This window comes from Gopherus flavomarginatus, chromosome 4 (assembly GCF_025201925.1).
Source record: "Gopherus flavomarginatus isolate rGopFla2 chromosome 4, rGopFla2.mat.asm, whole genome shotgun sequence".
In the NCBI taxonomy this organism is placed as follows: domain Eukaryota; kingdom Metazoa; phylum Chordata; order Testudines; family Testudinidae; genus Gopherus; species Gopherus flavomarginatus.
In genome coordinates this window covers 64,839,586-64,865,440 of record NC_066620.1, presented here as the reverse complement: position 1 = coordinate 64,865,440, position 25,855 = coordinate 64,839,586, and the positions used below count along the sequence as shown (strand labels likewise).

Here is a 25,855-nt window from a genome sequence, read left to right as displayed (position 1 = left end):
TTTTAGAAGTTAACATTTATTTCTGTGCAGCCCACCTTCTGGGGACATGCAATGCAAACTACTGGGGTTCAAGTATTTATTCTTTCATTGCAGTTCACTTTTAAAAGAAAGTCAGTTCAACTGTTTGACATTAATAATACAGATTTTACATATCAAAAATATTTTCAGACACTTTTTGTGCTCTAGTAACCAGCTTTATTTAAAATGTTAAATTGAGTATGTGTGCAATCCTCCATGAAGGCAGAAATATTAGAAGTAATTCAATTCACATACTGCACATACTTCATACTATTTCATTGAAGAAATGAATGTCGCAAACTGAATGCATTCTCCTAGCTTTGCATGCTTTATGTGCACATACTAGTAAGTGTGCACAATGAAAAATACAACTGAGTTTTAATAATAATATTTCTATTTCAGTATCATCTAGAAGCTCTGAGAACAGGGCCTCAATGTGGTAGATACTGTACAAAGAAAGAGAGTCCCTGCCCCTAAAAGCTTAAATATAGACAAGACAGAAAGGGTCAGAGAGGAAAAAGCAGAAGAGAGAAGAGGTGACTGGTCCAAGGACACACTACAACAGGTCAGGGTAGTGGGGGAAACAGAACCCAGGTCTCCCCGTTCTGACTATTACTTAAATTAGGTAGACATTCTTGATCAAACTCACTGCTAGTATAAGCTAAAACAACTCCACTGATGCCAAACAAGTCACACCCACTTATGCAAATGATGAATTTGGGACTCCAAGCCTTTACTTAAATGTCTGATCCTATAAGTCCCCTCTATCGTACATCCAAGAGGCTGTGGTACTTTCAAGAATAATAAATCAAACACACACAAAAACTATTTTCTATATAGTAAACTTTACCATAGTATCAATTAACATATCTATATCTGCTAAAAGTTTGCAGACAGATTAGTCTTTAGGAAAAATCAGATGCATTTTATCATTGTCAAGGTTCTTTCCCTACTTTGAACTTTAGAGTACAAAAGTGGGGACCTGCAGGAACACTTCTAAGCTTAATTACTAGCTTAGATCTGGTAACGCTGCCACCAGGCAGAATTTAGTGTCTGGCACACTTCCTGTTCCCCCAAAACCTTCCCTGGGGAACACAGATCCAAACCCCTTGGATCTTAAAACAAGGAGAAATTAACCATCCCCCTTCCTTTCTCCCCAGACTTTCCCCTCCCTGGGTTGCCTTGAGAGGCTTCACACAGATCCAAACTCCTTGGATCTTAAAACAAGGATGAATTAACCATCCCCCCCCCTTTCCCCCGCTACCAATCCCTGGTGAGTTCAGACCCAGTCCCCTTGGATCTTAAAACAAGGAAAATCAGATTCTTAAAAAGAAAGCTTCTAATTAAACAAAGAAAAAAGTAAAAATTATCTCTGTAAAATCAGGATGGAAAATACTTTACAGGGTACTCAGATTCATATAGACCAGAGGGACACCCACCAACCTTAGATTCAAAGTTACAGCAAACAGAGGTAAAAATCCTTCCAGCAAAAAGAAACATTCACAAGTTGAGAAAACAAACATAAGACTAATCTGCCTTGCCTGGCTATTACTTACAATTTTGACACATGAAAGACTGATTCAGAAAGATTTGGAGAGCCTGGATGTACGTCTGGTCTCTCTTGGTCCCAAGAGCGAACAACAACCAAAACAAAAAGCACAAACAAAGACTTCCCTCCACCAAGATTTGAAAGTATCTTGTCCCCCTATTGGTCCTCTGGTCAGGTGTCAGCCAGGTTTACTGAGCTTCTTAACCCTTTACAGGTAAAAGAGACATTAACTCTTAACTATCTGTTTATGACAATCATGTAATAACTTCTCACTAAAAGAATAAAAATATATAAATTATAATTAGGGCTGTCAATCACATTTAACTCAAAAAAAGTAATCACAATTAATCGCAGTTTTAATTGCACTGTTAGACAATAGAATACCAATTGAAATGTATTAAATATTTTTGGATGTTTTTCTACATTTTCAAATATATTGATTTCAATTACAACACAGAATACAAAGTGTACAGCGCTCACTTGGTATTATTTTTATTATAAATACTTGCACTGTAAAAATTATAAACAAAATAAATAGTATTTTTCATTTCACCTCATACAAGTACTGTAGTACAATCTCTTTATCATGAAAGTGCAACTTACAAATGTTGATTTTTTTTTTTTTGGTTACATAACTGCACCCAGAAAAACAATGTAAAACTTTAGAGCCTAAAAGGCCACTCAGTCCTACTTCTTGTTCAGCAATTGCTAAGACAAACAAGATCATTTAAATTTACAGGAGATAATGCTGCCGGCTTCTTATTTACAATGTCACCTGAAAGTGAGAACATGCGTTCGCATGGCACTTTTGTAGCCAGCATTGCAAGGCATTTACATGCCAGATATACTAAACATTCATATGCCCCTTCACGCTTCAGCATCATTCCAGAAGACATGCTTCCATGCTGATGACACTCGTTAAAAAAATGCGTTAAATAAATTTTGACTAAGCTCATGGGGGGGGGGGGAAGGAAAGAAGAATAGTATGTCTCCTGCTCTCTTTTACTTGCATTCTGCCATATAATTCATGTTAGAGCAGTCTTGGATGATAACCTAGGATATGTTGTTCGTTTTAAGAACACTTTCACTGTAGATCTGACAAAACGCAAAGAAGGTACCAATGTGAGATTTCTAAAGATAGCTGCAGCACTTGACCCAAAAGTTAAGAATCTGATGTGCCTTCCAAAATCTGAGAGGGATGAGTTGTGGACCATGCTTTCAGAAGTCTTAAAGAGCAACACTCCGATGCGGAAACTACAGAACCCAAACCACCAAAAAAGAAAATCAACCTTATGCTAGTGACACCTAACTCAGATGATGAAAGTGAACATGCATCAGTCTGCACTGCTTTGGATCATTATTGAGCAGAACCCGTCATCTGCATGGACACGTCCTCTGGAATGATGGTTGAAGCACGAAGGGACATATGAATCTTTAGCGCATCTGGCACATAAATATCTTGAGACACCGGCTATAACAATGCCATGCAAATGCCTGTTCTCGCTTTCAGGTGACATTGTAAACCAGAAGTAGGCAAATGTAAACAAACTTGTTTGTCTGAGTGACTGGCTGAACAAGAATTAGGACTGAGTGGACTTGTAGTCTCTAAAGTTTTACATTGTTTTATTTTTGAATGCACTTTTTTTTGTACATTCTATATTTGTAAGTTCAACTTTCATGATAAAGAGATTTCATTACAGAACTTGTGTGAGGTGAATTGAAAAAAAAAGTTTTTTTTTTACAGCACAAATATTTGTAATAAAAAATAAATATAAAGTGAGTCCTGTACTCTTTATGTTCTGCGTTGTAACTGAAATCAATATATTTGAAAATGTAGAAAACATCCAAAAATATTTAAAGGGTATTCTATTATTGTTTAACAGTGCGATTAATCGTGATTATTTTTTAAATCGCTTGACAGCCCTAATTATAATGGTGGCAGATCTAGAATCTATATACCCATCAGGATTTCCACATTCCTTATTTTGAGGAGTCCCTGCTATTCATTTGAATTATTACTCTTAAGAGTAGAGCCAGACGAATCTCACCAGAACTGGTATAGATCTTCCTGCTACTTTCTCATCATCATCAGAAAGTGAGAGGTTCATACATGGCAGTTTATGGTATAGCAGGTTATTAGCTTTTTTCCCCCTATCTGTTTACTTCCATTTATCTGCCCTACACTCTATCACATCCTCCTTTTCTTTTGAGATGAGTGTGTGGAGGAATGTGACCAAACAAACATGATGGGTTAATTTTTCTAGGTGTGTTTAAAATCAAGTTGACAGAAAAGATTCATCTAGATCGCCACTAACTTTATTTCCAACAGCTGTAGATGCTGCCTATACTGGTAACTGAGTGGGTTAAAGACAAATAGCCTTCATCTCAAGTCAAAACAGGTGAAAAGCCTCTGGATTAGCAAGTGGTAGTTTGTACTCCCCCAAGAATCAATGTATAGCAGTGATACTGAGACTCACAATCCGCAAGTGGCCCTTTAATGTGTTTCCTGCAGCAATGTTTAGCACATATTAAAACACTGTGCGATTTAATTATTATCCAGTCTAAGTTATTAACAAATCAGGATGCTTTTACTATGTTATTAACCAATTACAGTTGATAAAAATAATAATACCTGGTCATTCTGCTGTGAGAATTTTATATATAAAAACAAACTAAATATTTCCCACCATACTGTTTAAATATGAATATATAGTACTATAGTAAATGCAATGGTGAATTCACACTACTGTGGCTCTTTTGGGTAATACTGACTGCTAATTTGGCTCCTGAACCACTGAAGTCTGAGTATCACTGGTGTATAGGATGATAGGTAGAATCTGGTTTGGGGAATATTTCTGGGAGGCTTTGCCATTTAGCCCAATAGACGAGATTTGCCCTCTGAAAGGCACAATGTTGTGCTAGTCAAGAGTATGGACTACAACTATTCTGATTGCTGGAGATATATAGAGTTCCAAGAAATGGATTGGCTGCTGGTGTGGGAGCTTTTCCAATTCTGTAGCAACAAAGGATTGAGATGACTGATAACTTGATATAGATCAAGTGTTGGGGGGTTAGAATCTACCTTTCAACCTTGAGTAGGGCACTGTAATATACTAAAGCTGGTTTGAAATAGAGGTTCTGGTCACATTCAGTGCATAATCTGTTTGGAATTAGGTCAAGTACAGCCATTATTTAATCATAAATGGCACTGCCTGATCATGCCTGCATTGTAGAGACATTGCAGGAAGTTGCCAATGACGCCATATTGGCTGATCTCTGCCCTACTGGTTAATTTATTAGATATAAATCCAGGCAGGGTCAGTGACGGTGTGTGCCCAGACTTTTTAATTTTAAGATGCAGCGCTGCAGGTGACTCATCCTTGAAAATGAATTTGAATACACTCTAGTATCAAATTAATCTAGAGATCAAGGTGATATACAAGCCACTTTACAACTCTTAAGATTTTTCTCAAGATGATTCAGCTTTGCATTACAGCCATCAAAACTAACAGTCCCAGGTGATGTTACTACCAAAGATGACTCATGTATGCAATTTTGCAATCTCACCACTTGCACAACAGCTACAAGAATTCCCAAAGCAGTTTCAGGCACAAGCTGTATTGGTCAGCACACTTATAATTTGATATTCAGAACTGGTTTGGAAACTAAAAACATAAGAATGATCATACTGGGTTAGACCAACGGTCCATTTAGCCCAGTATTCTCTCTTCCTACAGTGACCAGTGCCAGAAACTTCAAAGAGAATGAATAGAACAGGACAATCATCAAGTGATCCATTCCCTGTCATCCACTCCCAGCATCTGCCAGTAAGAGGCTGAGGAACATCCAGAGCATGAGGTTGCATCCCTGACTATCTTGTATAATAGCCATTGATGGACCTATCCTCCATGAATTTACCTAGTTCTCCTTTGACTCCAGTTATAGTTTTGGTCTTCACAATATTCCCTGGCAACAAGTTCCACAAGTTGATTGGGCACTGTGTGAACTTCCTTTTATTTGTTTTATGCCTCCTGCCTATTAATGGTGACCTCTGATTCTTCTGTTATATAAAAGGCTAAACAACACTTCCTATTCACTTTCTCCACACTGTTCACAATTTCATAGACCTCTATCATCTCCCCACCGCCCCTAGTCATCTCTTTTCCAAGCAGAACAGTCTGCCTTTTTAATATATCTCATCATACGGAAGCTGTTCCATAACCCTACTAATTTTTGTTGCCCTACTATGTAACCTTTTTCCAATTCTAATATATCTTTGGGATGAGGTGACCAGAATTGCACACAGCATTCAACATGTGGGCATATCATGGATTTATATAACGGCATTATGGTATTTACTGTCTTATCTATCCCTTTCCTAATGGTTCCTGATCCTGTTAGCTTTATTGACTGCTGCTGCACACTGAGTGGATGTTTTCAAAGAATTAACTAGAATGACTCCAAGATCTCTTTCTTGAGTGGTAATAGCTAATTTAGATCCCATCACTTTGTATGTATAGTTGGGATTATGTTTTCCAGTGTGCATTACTTTGAATTTATCAACATTGAAATTCATCTGCTATTTTGTTGTCCAGTCACCCAGTTTTGTGAGATCCCTTTGTAACTCTTCACTCTTTTGCTTTGGACTTAACTATCTTGAGTAATTTTGAATTGTTGGCAAATTTTGCTACCTCACTGTTTACTCCTTTTTCCAGATCATTTATGAATGCTGAACAGCACTGATCTCACTACAAATCCCCGCGGGACCCTGCTGTTTACCCCTCTCCAGTCTGAAAACTCACCATTTATTCCTTCCCTTTATTTTCTGTCTCTTAATCAGTTAATGATCCATGAGAAGATCTTCCCCCATTTATTCCATCACTGCTTACTTTGCTTAAGAGCCTCCGGTAAGGGACCTTGATCAAAGGCTTTCTGAAAGTCCAAGTATGATATATCCATTGGGTCACCCTTGGCCACATGTTTGCTGACACAGTCAAAGAATTCTAATAGCTTGGTGAGGCACGATTTCCCTTTACAAAAGTCAAGGTGAATCTTCTCCAACAAATCATGCTCATCCATGTGTCTGATAATTCTGTTTACTACAGTTTCAACCAGTTTGCCTGTTATTGAAGTTAGATTTACCAATCTGTAAATGCCAAGATCACCTCTGGAACCTTTTTTAAAAATCAGATTTATATTAGTCCTCCAGTCGTCTTGTACAGAGGCTAAGTTAAGCAAAGGGTTACATAACACAGCTAGTAGCTCTACAATTTCATATCTGAATTCCTTTATAACCCTTAGGTGAACACCATGTGGTCCTGGTGACTTCTTAATGTTTAATTTATCAATTTGTTCCAAAACCACCTCTACTGACACCTTGTTCTGGTACAGTTCCTCAGATTTGTCCCCTAAAAAAAATGGCTCATGTGTGGGAATCTCCCTCATATTCTCTGCAGTGAAAACTGATGCAACGAATTAACTTAGCTTCTGTGCAATGGCCTCACCTTCCATCAGTGCTCCTTTAGCACTTTGATTGTCCAGTGGCCCCACTGGTTGTTTAGCAGGCATCCTACTGCTGATGTACTTATAAAAAAATGTTGCTGTTAGTTTTTGAATATTTGCGAGTTGCTCTTCAAATTCTTTTTTTGGCCTGCCTAATTATACTTTTACACTTGCCTAGCCAGAGTTTATGCTCCTTTTTATTTTCCTCATTAGAATTTGACTTCCAATTTTTAAAGGATGCCTGTTTACCTCTGTTTCTTTTACTCTGTTTAACCATGATAGCATTTTTTGGTCCTCTTACTATTCTTTTTAATTTGGTGTATACAAATTTTTCTGGATCATCTATAGTACTACGCAAGCAATAGTGGAACTGCCTTTTGATGAGTTCACGCTTTTTTCTTTCATAGTAGACAGATGGATGTACTTAGCAATTGTAATTATTCCTTCTTTTCACTGGTTCTCGTATGCAAGATTCTATTGTTACCACTCCTGTTCACTGTGTGTTTACGGCCACTGAATGAAAGCAAGAAACATTATCAATTATACCACCACCAACTTGCACACAACACTCAAATGTACACTTCTTTGGTGCCAAACTCCAAAACTAAATTAACAAAGATACTAATGAATCAAACTTGTTAATAAGAATAAACATGAAGAGGAGAAATGAGTGGATGAGGGCAGGATATGTATTTCTGGCCCTGGTATCTGTTTAGAATTCATACTCTTTCAACTGCTACTTTGGGATTCCCACAGAGTGACATTCATTCATAGCATCAGTTTTTCATCCAAGGTTGGTTAGGCAATGGTGGCCTCGCCCCTCAAACGGAAAATCTATAGTGATCTATGTTTTTATAACTTTTGGCTAGATTACTGGAATGGCTTTAATTCAGGTTACCTTTTAAGTGACTTGGAAGTAGTTTACCTTAAAAATGTGTGAAACTATTAAAAACCCATTACAGTAGTGCTCTGCAATTGCTAAATTCTTAACTCTGGATGCAATTTATGGTGATCTATAAAGCCTGAAATAAACTGAGCTCTGAAGAGTTCACCTGTCTGTATTCCATCATGGTGGGAAATATCTGCTGGGTACCTCTTTCTGATTGTTCCTGTAGTTTTATTGACAAGAACAGTGGTAGGATATTAAAGCTATAACTTGCATGTGTTGGTGGTTCACCAAAGACTAGCAGTTTGTCTACACTACATCTTATGTCGGCATAAATTATGTCACTCTGGAAGGTAAACAAATCAGAACTCAAGCAACATAAGCCCCGGTGTGTACAGGACTACATCAGCAGGAGAGCTTCTCTCTCGTTGGCTTAGAGCGGTTACATTAGAGAGCTTACAGTGGTGCAGCTATACCACTGTAAACTCTCGTGTAGCCGTTCCCTGAGGTTAGCAAGCTTTAGCACAAAGAGCAAGGTGTATCAGATTACAAGGACATGTTTACAAACATCATGACAGAACTACAATTTATTTCAACTGGTCTTCCAAAGCTTTGATTGGTTTAATTGTACCTTCAACAACCAAGATGCTATAGTAGTGGGTACTCCACAGAAATTTAACTAAAATTTTGTTCTGTTCAGTAAACCTAAGGACATACTAATATCGTATCATCTACACAATCTCAAATACCAATTTGTTAAACCAGAAATGCCCTCAATCACTTTCCCCCTCCAATACTAAAAAAAGGGCATATATATTTCTGGGTGGATTCCTCTTTTATCTAAGGACCTGTTAAAAATGAAGTCAAGTATTGGTTACACAATGTATTAGCACTGTTTATGCCATGGCTGGAAAAGGAAACAAAGAACTTAGACAACGTTCAGCAAACTATGTAGCATTTTTTGAGCATTTACCCAGAATAAGTAATGCTGCGCAGAAATATGAAGTACGAATGCAATACACAAAACCAAAATCATGATCTGCAGAATTTTAACCATACATGTCTCAAACAGGAACAACAAAAAAGGTCAATCGTGAGTCCCTTTTTCCCATTCAGAATACCAGCAGAGAGAGTCAATAGAAGATGTCTGAAAAATAATGCTGCTTTTACTAAGGACTTCTCTATACTTCTGGCTAAATAAGCAGTGCTGCAATCGATGCAGTGGTGTTGATTTAGCGGGTCTGGGGAAGACAAGCTAAGTAGATGGCACAGCGCTCTCCCACAACGTCTGTACTCCATCTCCCAGAGGCAGAAGATAAGTTGGCAGGAGAGCATCTCACGTCAACATAGTGCAGTGTAGACACAGCTGTAAGTAGGTCAATTTACAGTTTTAATGTAGACCAGCAGTAAGACAGAATGGTTGCTTACATGCCATCTTCTTGGAGTGGCATGAAGATGAGGGATTTGTGGATATTTTTAAGATTTTTTGTTTTGTTTTAATATAAATTCAGTACTAAATTTTGGCTTATTGATGCCCATGTGAGAAGTCCTTTGTGAATAATGATAAGTTTAAGAAAACTCAATTAGCAAGTAAACTGACTAATCCCAAAACACAAAACAAAATTATATATAAACCAAGTCTGATTTATAATCAAAGCAGTGAATGCTGGCTGTGATCTTGTCTTTATCAGATTATACTTCATTTGCTGTGTGTTACAAACAAGGATTTTTCTTAAATTCAATTATCCCCTATCACTCATTACCACCTTTTCTTAGAAAAAGGAGTTATGTCTAAGGCCACGTCCAGACTAGGAATTAAAATCGATTTTAGATACGCAACTTCAGCTACGAGAATAACGTAGCTGAAGTCGAATTTCTAAAATCGAGGTACTCACCAGTCTGGACGGGGCGGCATCGATGTCCGCGGCTCTCCGCGTCGATTCCGGAACTCCGTTCGGATTGATGGAGTTCCGGAATCGATGTAAGCGCGCTCGGGGATCGATACACCGCGTCCAGACTAGACGCGATATATCGATCCCCGAGCAATCGATTTTAACCCGCCGATGCCGCGGGTTAGTCTGGACGAGGGCTCAGTAAGTGAAAACTGGGGGCTAAGAGTCAGTGAGAGAAGGACTTGGGTGAGTTTCTATTTTTACTGGCAAAGTATTTTGCTGTGTTAGAGACTAAATAAGTTTTAAGAAGCACACAACAGAACATTGTTAAATTCTTCAAATATAAAGCTACTTTCCATTATTGTAGTCTAACTACATAGCAAATGTTTATACAGTCATTTTACTGCAAAGACAAAATTGCTTCAATTCATGTGGCTTGACAATTAACGTGACAGATATGGACACATGCAGTATCTTGAAAGTACTGTATTCACTTTAAGTGAAATCTCTATTTTTGAGAGCCAGGGACTTCATTCTAGCTCCATGGAAGAAGGTTAGAGTTTGCTCCAGCAATTAAAACCAGTGGTAAGTAAATACTGTAGACCCAGGAACAGGTAAACACCTTCAGAGAAGTACTACCTCCCGGGGTGAATCACATATATTGGTTGAGACTGAGTTCAAGAGGCCCAGAAACAAAGAACAAGCTTGTGATATAAAGGGCTAGCCTGAATTAATAAATGTCCTTCATTTTGATTCAAAAACTGACATGAGGTTGTAACCAAGAGGGCAAAATCCAGATGGAAGGGTCTGAAGGAATGGAAAACCTGCTGTGTTTCCGTGTGGAAGATGGACAGCACCTGGTAAACTAGCATGTAGATTGTTTAACTATATATTTTTTCAGTAATGTGTTTGTCTTAAAATAAATGTATTGTGCTCTGGCTGGATATTGATAGTCAGGATAGACTGATTTAAATCAAAGTAATTTAAACCCCCAATTTTAATTGTTACTTAAATCAGCAAGCAGGAAACCTTAATATAAATCATTAGTTCTGATCTAACTTTGCATTCACACTTTTTAGTTATATTCCTACAGAAAAGTTGACTCCCAGTGATTCACAGTTGGTAACTGTAATGCTTCTTGGGGTATTTAAGTCACCTTGTCAACAACTGCCTCCAGTGCTAGGGAACCTTGCCTGTGTTAGCTGGCTGTTGGCTAACAAACACAATTAGTCTGTCAGCCACTCAAGCACTCTTCTCTGGGCTACACCAGCTCTGTCTTTGCCTGTCAGTTTGACAATAGATTCACCCCAGCCCCCAAGTTCCTTCAACGTGTACCTTTGTGGTGTCCAGCCCCTGATCACTGGATACTGATAGAAATCCCAGATCATCTCATCCCAAAGGTACAGTGTACCACAGTTTACCAGTTTTACCTTAGACCACTGCTTCTATATCACACACACACACACACACAACACTTGAGTTCAGTTATAAACCAAAAGCATATTTATTTAAGAAAGAATAGAGATTCAGATGAAAACCAGTGTGGGAACAAATGATTACATATAAAATATCATAACACACATTCTAAATACTAAACTAACAAGTTATTGTTGTGTTTCAGCCTAAGGAAACTGTCTAAAGAAGTTTCTCTCACTCAAAGTACTCTCCAGCACTTTCAATGAAGCCTTGCTGAGCTCTCCTTTTCATGAAGCACTATCAGTTTACTTAGTAGGTGAAGGATATCGGGGTATCTTTTTTCACTTCCAAATATACCAATACGTCAAAAAAGGTACCATCCTCCCCCTCCCTGCTATTTACTTTTTATGTTAGTTTTCTTCTGAAGTTTCCCCCAGCTCTTCACTAGCATTTGACTTAGAATGCTAATACAATCCTATTGTATCACATACAATACACAATGGTCCCCACAGGACATGTGTCTCTCTTACCCCTCTGTCTGAAGGAGTTTGTTTCAAGACATACTACCTTTCAGTGACCTGTTTTTAACTACAGATCTAGAGAACATAATTTTTAGTATAAAACACAGAATTCTGAACATATTTTCCAAACATACATCTCACAATGGTTATGAGAACCAGTGTAAGACATGCTTTAATTAGACACCTTACATTGCATTCTTTTGTTGAATCCAGGAGGATCCTATACCCCTATATACACCAGTGCCCTATGCCAGTTGGCATCCAGAGTTTCTAGGGTCACAGTAACCATTAAAACACCTTGATTTGCATCTAAATATAGCTTTTACACTAAAACTGGTATCTTTTTGCTAACCAGAACATAGTACATCTATAATATTTATGCAATTACATAGCTTAACATATATTTATTCAGGTTCTTAATTTTACGTTTTATTATGTTTGCGAAATAGTGAATCATACTTTTTTTTTTTTTTTACACTTGTGATTTCTGTCAAGTTGCATTTGGATAGAAATTGGGATTCAATTAAAATGTGCAAAAATAACTTGTTTTAATTTTCTTTTATATTCAATGTTTAACTGAATTGACTGTTTCTGGTTACCATATACTTCAATATTTTAGAACTAGTAGATATAATCTTACAGCACATTTTAGTCTTATATTGGAAGAGGAAGACAAGTTGTCCTGCTTTTTCAACTCCTAATCAGTTTAACTTTGAATGAACTAATTGAATAAACTGAAATGAAGAAAATATTCTCTGTACCTCTCTGAAAATATCCTCTCTGTAGAAAAGGTTACTGCTATCAAAAACTAGTTTAGCACTTCAACAAACCGTGGTTCAAGATGCTTAAACAGTGACTTCCACCAGTCCAGTGGTTTGACTTTCTTTAAAACTTCAGCAGCACACATGTACTAACAAATTAAATAAAAGATAATACTAAGTGATTTTAATAGATTATAGTAAATTTAGGATTTAACATAGGTTGTCAATTTCAAATTTTAAATAGGTTTGTTTTTTAAAATGTATTAAAAATCATTTTTTAAAGCCTAGATTTTTACCTACCCAGCTGCTAACTTTGTCATTGTCCCTTGAAAGAGAATCACAGGTGGTGGATTAAGGTCAGACCTTCTAGGATAATCACTGCACTATTAAATACCTGGCCAGGAAGAAGAGGGACATGGGTCCACACCCTAACAACGCTGATTGCTAAGAAGCCAAATATATGCTCTAAGAATTATTCTGGAGAAGTTCTATAGCCTGTGCTATACAGCAAGTCAGATTAAATGATCATATGGTTCCTTCTGGTTTTAGAATCTATACAAATCTGAATAGGTACTCTTAAGCAGGCAAAAAGAGGAGCAGAAGTGCAGTTAATCCCAGAACTGTGCCAGTGGAAAAAGAGCCAGAACTATATAAAAAAACATACTGCATAATATTAAAACAAAATATTTCAATACAACAAGCCAGCATCTCAGGAAATCAGAAAACAGTGAAATTGTCTGGAACTAGTTCACCGCACAAACACACAGGAAATACCAAATAAATGAATTAATACTGTGTCTTAAGTGTTGAAATCCATATGCTTAAATATATATTTTTACTATATTATATATGAATGGCACAGTATATAACACTGCCTAGAGATGAGAAACTATTAACAGCAAGAATCATATGTGTTGTCACACTAGCCTGAACAATTGTAAAGGTTTTAAGTTACTGAACCTTAATATTTTAACAAAATTTAAGATTTGCTAGGGTCAAGCCACATACATTAAAAACTAAAAATAAAATCAGTAATTTTAAGATTCCGATCTGAATCCATGAGACATGCTGGTACTTAATTCACGTCACTGTTAGTGAATAGGGTTGGTCTGCATTAAAACTTTAAAACCTCTACATCTTTTTGGTTATCAGAGATAAAGCTAATCAAGAATTTAAATAAAAACCATAAATACAGTGATGATATTTAGGATTCAATTCATAATACCGTCATTGTTTTACTCTGCTTTAGTGATAAGACAGTTGCAATTCTTCCCTTGAAACACGAGCCAGACAATGCCTACAGTTGCTTATCTTTTCTTTCTTCTCAATAATTTTTCCTAAAAGGATTCTTCCTTTTCTGTAATTTCATATTATTTGGGATATTTACCTGGAAACAAAATCTTTGCTTCATATGCTCTTTTCTGGAGTCATTATCCTACCCAACAGTCAGAACCATAGTTATGTAACAGAAATCATCTAAAGTGTTGAATAGGCACAAGTAATATCTTAAAGATCCTTTTTTCATATAAATACGTCTCTAGTAAAAAAGTACAAAGAAAAAATACTTTAGGTAAACAAAATGATCCTTAATCAGAATGTCTTCTTATATTTTTAAATGAAGCATTAGCAAATAATTAATTCTGAATGTCTTTGATTTTGCTGGATTAAGTCATTTTGTCAAAATTATTTTAATGTATCTTTGTGGCACTTAATTTCTTTGAAGTTGGTAACACTAGTGGAAAAAAATAGAAATTCATCTCACACACATATGGAATACTTAGAAGTCAAAAAATCTAAGACATTTCATTGGAAAAAAATAAAAAACAAATTTTTCATTGACACTGTATCAAGTCTAGAGGTCCTTAAAATGCAATGCATAAAACTATAAATCTCACTGAATTATAAACAGTACACTTTCATTGATACCGGTTCTCTAGGAATCTTCAAAATAGGTAGAAAGGAGGGGAAAAAAAAAAAAAAAAAAAAAAAAAAAAGAGGACCCAGACTAAATCAAAATTTTACTATAGAAGATATCATTGGTATCATCTGCAGTCTGTATGAAAGCCTCACTATGAATATAACAAAAATACTGTGTTGCTATACATGATGCTCCATATTATTTATAGAAATATGGGTATTATATAAATATGGTATACTAAGATATATTTTATGCAAGATGGCTCATGTAAGATATCATTGGAAAGGTTATGATTTAGTGAATGTGATTATCCAGTTTGTATACATGCATCATTTCTGTATCTGGAGTTAGGAATATTGAATATGTAACAATTACAACTGTGGTTATACTTGGAGACATCGACCGGACAGTAACCAATCAGCTTTGATCGGCAACTAGAAAAACTCTTTGAGGATGTGGATCTCCCATCTTCCAGGAGTTCCTTCCTGTGGACATTGCAAATAAACCTGGTTTCATGGTTGCTTTGACACTGCAAGGTCAGGTGATAATGTCACCTACTACAAAGTACCACCTTGGACACTGCTGATATTTTTCCAGTGGAAACAAAGGCTTCCTGCCTTATGTAAATTCTTTTTAAGGCTAGGCAAACAGGTCTTGGGCAGGAAGACAATGGAGAGAGAAGAAATACTGCTGAAAGTACCTGAAGAGACAGAGGAACTGAGCTGTGGGAAAGGCAAGGGTTGAGTCTAAATTAAGACAGGAGTCTAGTCTGTAAAAAGAAATAATTGGAACTCTAAGCTACAGAAACTCTGCAACTTGCCTAAAACAATGTTTAGGGTGAAAAATTACATTTTGTTACCTGTTTCTTGAGCGTATTAAGCTTAGTTTGCATGTTTTGTTTTATTTGCTCAGCAACCTGCGTTCTTCTGTTTGCTATCCCTTATGATCACTTAAAATTTAACTTTTGTAGGTAACTAACTTATTTCTTGTTTATAACATAATCCAGTTTGTGCAATTCATATCATGGGGAGGAGAGGGGGGCCAAGAAGCTCTGCACATTTCTCTCCACACTGAGTGCTGAGCAATTTCCTAGCTGAATCTTCCCATGGAGAGCTGCTTTGCAGACTTTGTGTGATTCTACAGCTGGTGCGTCCTTACCTGTGTCTGTGTGCTACCAGAGGCCGAAGAGCCTGATTTAGAAAAACATGGAGAGGGAGCCCAGGCTAGTGGAGCAGGCTGGCTCAGTGAAACCCCAATACATCAGGTAGCGCATTGAAAGGGACAGGAAGGTCCAACCCATCACAGTATCATTATAATTGTAATCAACAAACAAGCTGTAAAAACAGATCAGATTATGTCTCTCCATTCTGCAGGAACAGCAATTAATTTTATCCTGATACATCCCTGCAATTATCATTAACGTCAATTGTAGCTGTGTCTGCATAACTGAGGGTGTAACTGGCTCGAGTTAATGACAAGTAGTAACTCAAAGTAATCCATACAGTATGTACATCACAGAAGTGAAGACATTCTGAAATCTCCTGATTTCTGAGAATTAATGTAACAGTGTTACAATTAAAAAAAAAGTTTTAGTTTGCCTTGCTCCCTACCCCCTTCTTGTGGGAGGGGGAAAATTAAAGGAAAAAAACGGGATTAGCTCACTATTCTCTCTCCACTAGGCTGCCTTTTGCCGACAAAACTGTGTAGTGTAGACAAGGCCCAAGTGTCCATATGAGGAATTAATGTGCACTAGTTATTCGGCACTAAATTCACACCTTAATTTACTCTGCACTAACTTTCCCACATAGATAAGTCCAGAGCAGCTTTTTCTGAGTAGCAGCTATTCCACAACGTACAGTGGTAACAGATCAGGGGCAGGTAAACTTTTTGGCCTGAGGACTGCATTGGGTTTGTAAATTGTATGGACGGCCAGTTAGGGGAAGGGGTCGTGGCCTGGCCCCCACCTCCTATCTTCCCCCCCCGAGGATTCCTGCCCCATTCAATCCCTTCTTTCATTCCTGATGCCCCCCCCCCGGGACCCCTGCCCCATCTAATCACGCCTTCTCCCTGTCCCCGACTGCCCCCGAAACCCCCATTCAACACCCCGTTCCCCCCCAACCACCCCGACCCCTATCCACACCCCCACCCCGACCACCACCCCGAACTCCCCTGCCCTCTATCCAACCCCCTTGCTCTGTGTCCCCTTACCATGCTGCCTGGAGCACCGGTGGCTGGTGGCACTACAGCCACGTTGCCTGGCTGGAGCCAGGCCATGCCGCCGATCCCCCCACGCAGCACAGAGACCAGGTCAGGCCGAGCTGAGGCTGTGGGGGAGGGGTTGGGGCGAGCCTCCCATGCCAGGAGCTCGGGGGCTGGGCAGGATGGTCCCACGGGACGGATGTGGCCCATGGGCTGTAGTTTGCCCACCTCTGTAATAGATACTTAGACCCTGAAAGCACCTGTTAATATTATATATACACCATGTTATTTATATTCCAGAAGCACTTAAGAGATTCCAACCAATGTTGGGGCTCCACTGTGCTAGGCACTGTACTGACTCTCAATAAGCAGAAGTCCCTGCCTGAAGAGTTCGCATTCTAAACAGACAAAGCAGACAAAGTGTGGGAGAAAGGAACGCAACATGTAAGCAGAAGTTGGACAACTGAGAAATGTAGGTTAAGTGCCAGGAACTGAACGCAAGTCTCCCTTGAGTTCCAAAATGTTTAGACGCTATAGTAATTATATCTATACAATTCAAAGGCAAAAAGCTACATTAACAAAGTTGAGGTTGCTTGGTAGTACATTAACAAATGCAATGTAATGCACATTGGAAAACATAATCCCAACTATACATACAAAATGATGGAGTCTGAATTCACTGCTACAACTCAAGGAACAGATCTTGGAGTCATTGTGGATAGTCCTCTGAAAATATCTGCTCAAAGTGCAGAAGCAGTCAAAAAAGCTAACAATGTTGGGAACCATTAGGAAAGGGATAGATAATAAGACAGAAAATATCATAATGCCTCTCTGTAAATCTATGGTACAACCCCATCTGGAATACTGCATGCAGACCTGGTTGTCCTATTTAAAAAAAAAATACATTGGAACTGGAAAAGGTACATAGTAGAGCAACAGAAATGATTAGGGCTATGAAACAGCTTCCATATAATGAGAGCTTTAAAAGACTGGGACTTTTCTGCCTGGAAAAAAGACAAGTAAAGGGAGATATGATCGAGGTCTATAAAATCTTGACTGGGGTGGAGAAAGTGATTAAGGAAGTGTTATTTACTCCTTCACATAACACAAGATCTCGGAGTCACCAAATGAAATTAATAATCAGGTAGTTTAAAACAAACAAAAGGAAGTGCTTCTTCACACAATGCACAACCAACCTGTGAAACTCTTTGCCAGGAGATGTTGTGAAGGTCAAAACTATAACAGGATTCACAAAAGAATGAGATAAGTTCCTGAAGGAGAGGTCCATCAATGGCTATTAGCCAGGATGAGTAGGGACACATCATGATGCGCTGAGCGTCCCTAGCCGTGGTTTGCCAGAAGCTGAGAGTGGATGACAGGGGATGGATCACTCCATGATTGTCTGTTCTGTTCATTCTCTCTGAAGCACCTGGCATTAGCTACTGTAGGAAGACCAGATATTAGGCTAACTGGATCATGGGTCTGACCCATTATGGCCATTCTTATGTTGTCCCACTGCAGGAATGCTCAGCTGAGCAAAACTCAAATTTCTGAAACCAAGGAAATGCACAGTTAAGGCTGCTCACGGAACCTTAACTCTCCCTTCTTCCAGCAATGCCCCAGTAGATCTCATGAACACCCATATCTTTGCTCTGCTAGTGCCATAGTTGCTGAAACATACAAGCTCTTCACCTCCTCTTACAACCAATTCATTCTCATCCACAGGATTCCTTCTAACACTTTTAAAGAACAACAAACGAACAAGAAAAAAAAAAAAAAGTTGCCCATGCCACATCCTCCCTGGTCACCTGAAAACGGCAGTAGCCAATGGGAATTATTTGCATACATTCCAGGTACAATCAGTGTGTCAGGTATTAGGTGTACCTTCACTAAAGGGTGAAGGTAGTAGTTGGGCCCTGTTGCTAAAGGTGTGTTTGTGATATAAGGACATGTGTGGACAATCTTGAGGTGTGTGACAGAGCTGTGATTATGCTCTGAGAAGATCTGTTTTGTACCCTTCAGAGTATATGAGCAAAGAGAAGAGCCGAATGTGCACCTTTGGGATCCACTATGCATCCTTTCAATGAAGAATTATGTAGGTTTGTCAGTAGCAAGGAATAGGGTTTTTATTACAAGAATTATTGTCAGCAGTTAGGTGGAATATGAGAAGATTTTAATGTTATGATGGTATAGTGAAAGTGTAGGTTGAGAAGGTATTCTGTGAATAGGTGTAAGGAGGTTGCAAAAGGTTGTGAGGTGGTTCTTAAATTATACATGTGTGGTATTCTTTCTGCAGAGTTGGTTAAGTGTCTGTGTGAGAGGTCTGGATCTGGAACATCCTGAATCTTAAGCCAGGTCTACGCTACACACCTACAATGGTATAATACCACCACTCAGGGGTGCGAAAAATCTACATCCCTGAGCGACGTCGTTATATTGACCTAACTCCTCGTGGAGACTCCTCTCGGGGAAGAGGGAATTAATTAAAGTGCTGCAGCCATAGGAGCTGTAGTGCTACATGTGAAGACAAGCCTTTCTAGTGCCAAGAGCTAATGCTACTTGTGTCTATGTGCATACTGAGGCACTGCTTGAAGACAGTAGAGGGAACGTGACAAGGGCAACCTCTCTCCTCCACTCCCTTTTTATCCTTTAACAGTGTTAGATGGAATCCTGTGGGTGAGAGCGAATGGGTTGTAAAGGAAGCTGAAACATACATGCTCTTCACCAACTGTTGAAATCGTTCTTAAATACTGTTCACAATTTGGGCCACCAAAAACTTAGTAGGTGCCATGCATTACCAAAGGTAAAAATTGACTCAGACCATTTTGACTCACATCAGAGCAACAGTTTGATCTCTAGCTCTGCACACACAAAAAACATCACCCTAGAATTAAAAAAACAAAAAAAACAGCTATTTTATTCAGCGATTGTATCTCCAGAAACACTGGCTCAAATGACCTCCAATTTGGGTCACTAATCCTACTCTGTATCCCTATAAGGTCCAGCAAATTTAAAAAAAAAAAAGAAACATGAAAACAAGTGGATTTAAAAGCAGAGCTTTGGAGCGGAGCCCAGAGCTGGAGTGCGGAGCAGTGGAGCTGCAGGTTCTAGCCTGGAGCTGGAGCGGAGCCAGAGAAGTCATTATTGGTGCCGGAGCAGAGCTGGAGTGGAGCAATTAAAAAAATTGATTGCGCCAAATCCTTGTTTTAAAGCACTTAGAAGTGTCATCCTCTACACATCCATCTGCAACATAAGGCTCTGAAAAGTGTGAATAAGAACACGCCATGGAGATGAATAAAACCTGAACCAATAACTCAGGCTTTGTCTACACTGGAACTTCGTCGGTAAAACTTTTTGTCGGTTGGGTGGGGTGTTTTTTTAATACCCCTGAACGACAAAAGTTTTACCGACGAAAAGCACCGGTGTGAACAGCATGTTGTCAGCAGGAGCGCTCTCCTACTGACAAAGCTGCTTCTGCTCATAGGGGGTGGAATTTTTCTGTCAGCAGGAGAGCTCTCTCCAGCCAACAAACGGCTGCTACACTAAACACCTTTCAGCAGCACAGCCGTGTTGATAAAAATCTGCATAGTGTAGACAGCCTCAGACATGAGAACCACTCCATTTATCCCAGGGGTTAGTGAAAGTATAGGTTCGCATGTCCCTCCTAAGTGTTTCAGAGCCTGTGATATGCATTTAGTATGCCCATTCTCACTCTCAACACAAAGAGCAAGGAGTTCCCTATATCCTGGCTCACATGGGGGCAGAAGGAGATCAGATTCTCTCAAAAAGTCAAGCTTCCCCCAGTCCCCAAAACTGGCTCACATGGAGCAGGGTAGGGAGAGGGGTGTCCAACCTCTGTATATGGCCATAGGCCCTGGAGATCTTGGCATACACAGACAGCAAAGAAAGGGGCTCAGTCACCCCAAGAGGAGCAAGCCCCCTATATCCCAGGGGGAGGGAGGGTGGCTCAGACCCCCACAGGGGAGCAAGAGCTCTCCATATATAGACACACACACAGAAGAGGAGAATGTGGGCTTGACAGGTACCCCAGCCCAGGGGCAGCTCCAGGCACCAGTGCACACAAAGCACGCGCCTGGGGAGGCCTGCCAATTGCCATGAGGGAGGTCCACCAGTCTCGCGGTTTCGGCAGCAAACTGGCGGCGGGTATGCCAAAGGCGCAGGATAGGCGGACCTCCCACAGGCATGCCGCTGAAAGCCACCTGACTGCCATGCTTGCGGCAGCAAAATACACAGAGTCACCCCTGCCCTAGCTTCTATTCTACACCAATCCTGCTGACACTCATCTCCATGTCCCCCTTCCCAGCATCCCACCCCTCCAAATCCCATAGTCCCCAAGCCTCCCTCACTGCTCCTCTTCTACTCACCACTATTTATCCCCCTCCATTTGCTAGAGATCCAAACCTCTTTCCTCCATCCCTCATTCCTCCATCCTCTAATACCTCTCCCTGAAAGCATTTGTGGCTAATTTTTTCCTCCGAAAGACTTTGATTATACCCCCAAAAAAATGAAATTGCCACCACAATTATACCACTCACAAGTTACACCAACCTTCGACCACTTAACCTATACACTCCTTTTATCTTACATGGGGACTTGTGATTAACCTATCCTGTTATTAGACAAGGTGGGTGAAGTAATATCTTTGATTTGCTCGACTTCTGTTGGCGAAGACAAACTTTCAAGCTACACAGAAGTCTGAGGAAGAGCTCAAAAGCTTGTGTCTCTCACCAAGAGAAGTTGGTCCAATCAAAGATATTACCTCACTCACCTTGTCTTTCTAATATCCTGGGATCTACACACAGGGGCAGCTCCAGGCACCAGCGCACCAAGCATGTGCCTGGGGCGGCAAGCCGCGAGGGGCAGCCTGCCAGTCACTGTGAGGACGGCAGTCAGGTGGGCTTCGGCGGGGTGCCTGCGGGAGGTCCGCCGGTCTGGCGGTTTTGGTGGCGGATATGCTGAAGCCACGGGACCGGCAGATTACCTGCAGAAAAGCTGCCGAATATGCGTGACCACGGACCGTCCGCAAGCATGCCGCCAAAGGCCACCTGATTGCCGTGCTTGGGCCGGCAAAAAAAATAGAGCCGCCCCTGCCTACACAGCTACAACATCACTGCAACGGAAGTTATCCTTAGTTATGTTAATTGAAGGGTTAGTTCACAGCCAGTCTCAAAGAGGTCTGTGATACATTCAGTCATTAGTACCTCTTGATTTAACAGTACAAGGCAAAATAAACCACATGGTGGGGTGTAACACTGCAAACCCTGCTCAAACGATCCCAAATTTGGATTACTAATGCTACTTTGCACCTCCATGAGGCACATCAAATTTCAAAGAAATATGAGTAACCTGTTGGATTTCAGAGCGCTTGATATGCTGTAAAACTCAGTGCTTGTAAATAGTGCCATTTTTCTGTATTGGTGCATGCACAGTGTCCTCAATTTGGGTTCCCCACATACTTAGTAGATATCATGCACTAACTTGGCTAAAACTCAGCAGATTGAGACCATTTTGAGCTGCATCACATCAATAGTTTCATCTCTAGCTCCAAGCCGCCCCCTCCCCAAAGCCAACTACAAACTCTGAAAAACAGTTACTTTTTTTCTAGGCTTATGTGGCCACAACCCCTACTTCAGCTGACCCCAACAATTTAAGTCACTCACGCTACCCTACATTCTCCTCGGGCACACCCAATTCCAAAGAAATCCAACTAAATCCGTCAATCTGAGGGTATTTGGAGAGGTCAAACAGAAGTCATAAAGCAACTTTAACTACAGTGGCACTGCCGGGGCACTAAAACAAGTGTCATACTATGGCTATTGCTTCCGCCATCCCGTTTCCTGCTCCCCACTACAAGCCATTTCAGGTGCACTCCGTCCCTGGCACAATATCAGGGTTCCTGCAGCTGGCCCCCGTTTGTGCTGCCCAGTGCTGGGACCACGAATTAGCGCCTCACAGCGCTGCGCCGCGGTCGCTGTTCTGCACCGGCGGCATTCACCGGCCCTGACATGGCGGCGGGTGGGTGTCAACCGTGGCCGGAGGGAAGGCAGCGGCTCGGCCAAGGGCCGGTCGGGACGGAGCAGCCTGGACACCCAGCGCGACGTGCAACCTTTGACACACGGGAGAGCGGCCGCCCGACGTCGGGCTCCGCACGGGCACCCAAGCGCTGGACGCGGCCCTAGCGCAGACCGGGACCCCGAAATCCCCCAAAAGGACGCACATGAGCCCTCAGGGGGCGGAGGAGAGCGACGGGCCCCGCGGGGGAGCAGTCCACCCCCCTCACGCTCGGGGCGGGGTGAGCCGCTCGCATCACCCCTTGCCGGGGCTCTGCGCCCCCATGGCGGGGGGGGGAAGAGGACAACCCCGGATGATGCTGCACCGGGTCAGCAACAGCCCCCTAGGACTCACCGGCCGCAGCGACAGCAGCACCCTCCCCCTTCCTCTACTCAGCGCTGCAGCGTCACTACGTCATCCTCCCTGAACGTTGTGCTCCCCTAGCAACGACAGACGTGCCTCTACGTGTTGACGTACTTGGCAACTAGTAGACCACTCAGCCACCGTCCTCTTTTATAACAGCCCTTAACAAAGTTGAAGACTGTTGTCAGGTCTGCTCTCAGTCTTCCTTCTCAAGACTAAACATCCCGAGTTTTTTAAACTTTTCCTCTTACATCACATTTTATAAACCTTTTATAATTTTTGTTGCTCTCTTTTCGACTCACTCCAGTTTGTCCACATCTTTCCTAAACAGTGGCACCCAGAATTGGACATAGTACTGCACCTAACGCCTCACCAGTGCTGAGTAGAGACGCACCTTACATAGAACACTCCTGTTAATATACCCCACATATTAGCCTTTTTCTCAACTGCATCACGTTGTTGTCTCATATTCAATTTGTCATCCATTATAACCCTCAATGCCCCTACCCTCTAGCCAGTTCATCCCCATTTTTTAGTTGCGCATTTAATTTTCTCCCTAAGTGTAGTACTTTTCACTTGTTTTCACTGAATTTCATCATACTGATTTCAATTCTCCAATTTGTCAAGATCACTTTGAATTCTAATCCAGTCCACCAAAGCACTTGCAATCCCTCCCAGCTTGGTGTCATCTGCAGATACCATAAGCATACTCTCCACTCCATTATCCAAGAGATTAATTAAAATGTTGAATACTTCTGGGCCCAGGACAGTTGCCTGCAGGACCCCACTAGATAAATTCTCTGTTTGACAGCAAGCCATGGATAACTACTCTTTGAGTATGGTCTTTCAACCACTTATGTATCCACTTATAGTAATTTATCCAGACCAGATTTCCCTAGTTTGCTTGTGAAAACATCATGGATTATTGTGCCAAAAGCCTTACTAAAATCATGATATATCATGTCTAGCACTTCCCCCTCATCTGCTAAACTACTAACACTGTCAAAGAAGCAAATAGGTTGGTTTGCCATGAATCTTCTACAAATCCATACTGGCTATTCGTTGTAACCCTATTATCCTTTAGGTGCTTACAGATCAATTGTTTAATAATTTGTTCCAGTTTCTTTCTAGGTATTACAGTTAGGTAGGCCAGTCTGTAATTCCTCAGGTCCTCTTTCTTCACATTTTTAAGAACAGGTACCTACTCTGATTGCCTTTCTCCAAGTACTCCTCCATAAGTTCTCAAAGATAACTGCTAACGTTACAAGCAATGTTCCCTCTAATTTTTTACAACCATGTGTGGAATGAATTTTGTTTGTGCACTAAAATGAAAGTGATGGACACCAATGTCCTTCATATTGGTGCACATAACAAAATTCATGTGGTGGGGGTGGGGCTGAGGGCAGGGAGGGGATGAGGGTTCTGGCGTGGGGCTGGGGATGAGGGGTTTGGAGTGTGGGAAGGGGTTCAGGGCTAGGGCAGAGTTGGGTGCAGGGGGTTTGGAGTGTGGGAAGGGGTTCAGGGCTAGGGCAGAGTTGGGTGCAGGGGGTTATGCAGATAAAATTATACAGGATTGTTTCAGGGGATAAGGCAAGATGCCACATTTATTATGATAATTTGATCTTTAACCAATAGCTAATACCTATACACACACACCCCAGATGTTCTGCAGCTGCTGGATAGTTACCAGTCCTGAACATAGCTTGGGTCTGTGGCTTGATTTCGCAGCTTGGGTTCGTAGCTTGTGGCAGCTAACTGGCCAGGAAAACCAGGCACAAGGAAGGACTGGGTCTCTGTTGGGTGCGCACCAATGCCCTTCAATGTTGGCAGCAGAACATTACCCAAAGTCTTCCATCTCACCCATCTTTTTTATAGGCTTTTAGTTTGAATCAAGCATCTATAGGTCTTGCTGTGATATGCTGTCTCTGGGTTCGGTGTGATTGATCACCCCTCATCAATTGCATATATGACTTTCAGCCTCGGACCTGATTTTGATCTTACTTTAATTGTACCTTTGTTCTTTTCTTTTAGGGTGGACTCTTCTTACTTTGTCAGGGCTGTTGTCTGCATCTTCAGCCCTTGGTGTTTGCACTTAACTTTATCAGGAAAGGTTGGGGCTGGAGGTTGATTCCATTATTCATGCATACCTCATTCACACATCTAAACTAAACTAATAAGGTTACAGCAGCGTTTTGCAAAATGAAGGTTACATCAGAGTTTTACAAAATAGAGTGAGCATTTCAAAGTGGAGTTTGACTTACAGTATGGAGTCTTATTAAAACAAGGGTAATGAATAATTTACAGTGTTGAGAGACAAACAGTAAACAAGAGTTACAATGTTAAAACAGTGACAACCAAGATAAATAATTTCATTCTTCAACTGGGGCCTCAGGGACATAGTGCCGGCCGCTTCTGGGAGCAGCGCGGGGCCAGGGCAGGCAGGGGGCCTGTCTGAGCCCCCCTGCGTGTCGCTGCCACCCCAGAGCCACTCCAGGCAAACAGTGCTGGGCTGGAGCCCACCCCCTCCTGCACCCCAACCCCCTGCCCTGACCCCCCTGCCACATCCCACACCTCTCCTGCACCCCAACCCTGAGCCCCACCACACCCCTCCTGCGCCCCACTCCCTGCCCTGGGCCCCCTGCCACACCTTGCATCCCTCCTGCACCAACCCCCTGCCCTGAACCTCCAACTCCATGCCCTGAGCCCCCTCCCACACTCCTCCCTGCACCCATGCCCCTTTGTACACCTCACATCCCTC

The 25,855-nt window shown here is 41.0% G+C and overlaps 2 protein-coding genes across 7 annotated transcripts in view; one reads left to right on the top strand and one right to left on the bottom strand.

Moving 5' to 3' along the window:
• Nucleotides 1–23,166, bottom strand: part of BTBD9 (BTB domain containing 9) — a 369,159-nt gene extending 345,993 nt beyond the window's left edge. For 4 of the 6 annotated variants that reach the window (XM_050948554.1, XM_050948550.1, XM_050948553.1 and 1 more), the window contains exon 1: nt 23,089–23,166. The gene's annotated coding sequence lies outside the window, so the exon portion shown is untranslated. Of the gene's footprint in view, nt 1–13,932; nt 14,048–15,621; nt 15,798–23,088 lie in introns of those variants that run through there. The other 2 variants (XM_050948551.1, XM_050948552.1) reach the window with 2 other exon arrangements.
• LOC127048750 (myb/SANT-like DNA-binding domain-containing protein 2) overlaps nt 1–25,855 on the top strand; it is a 366,512-nt gene that overhangs the window by 47,311 nt on the left and 293,346 nt on the right. The window lies entirely within an intron of this gene.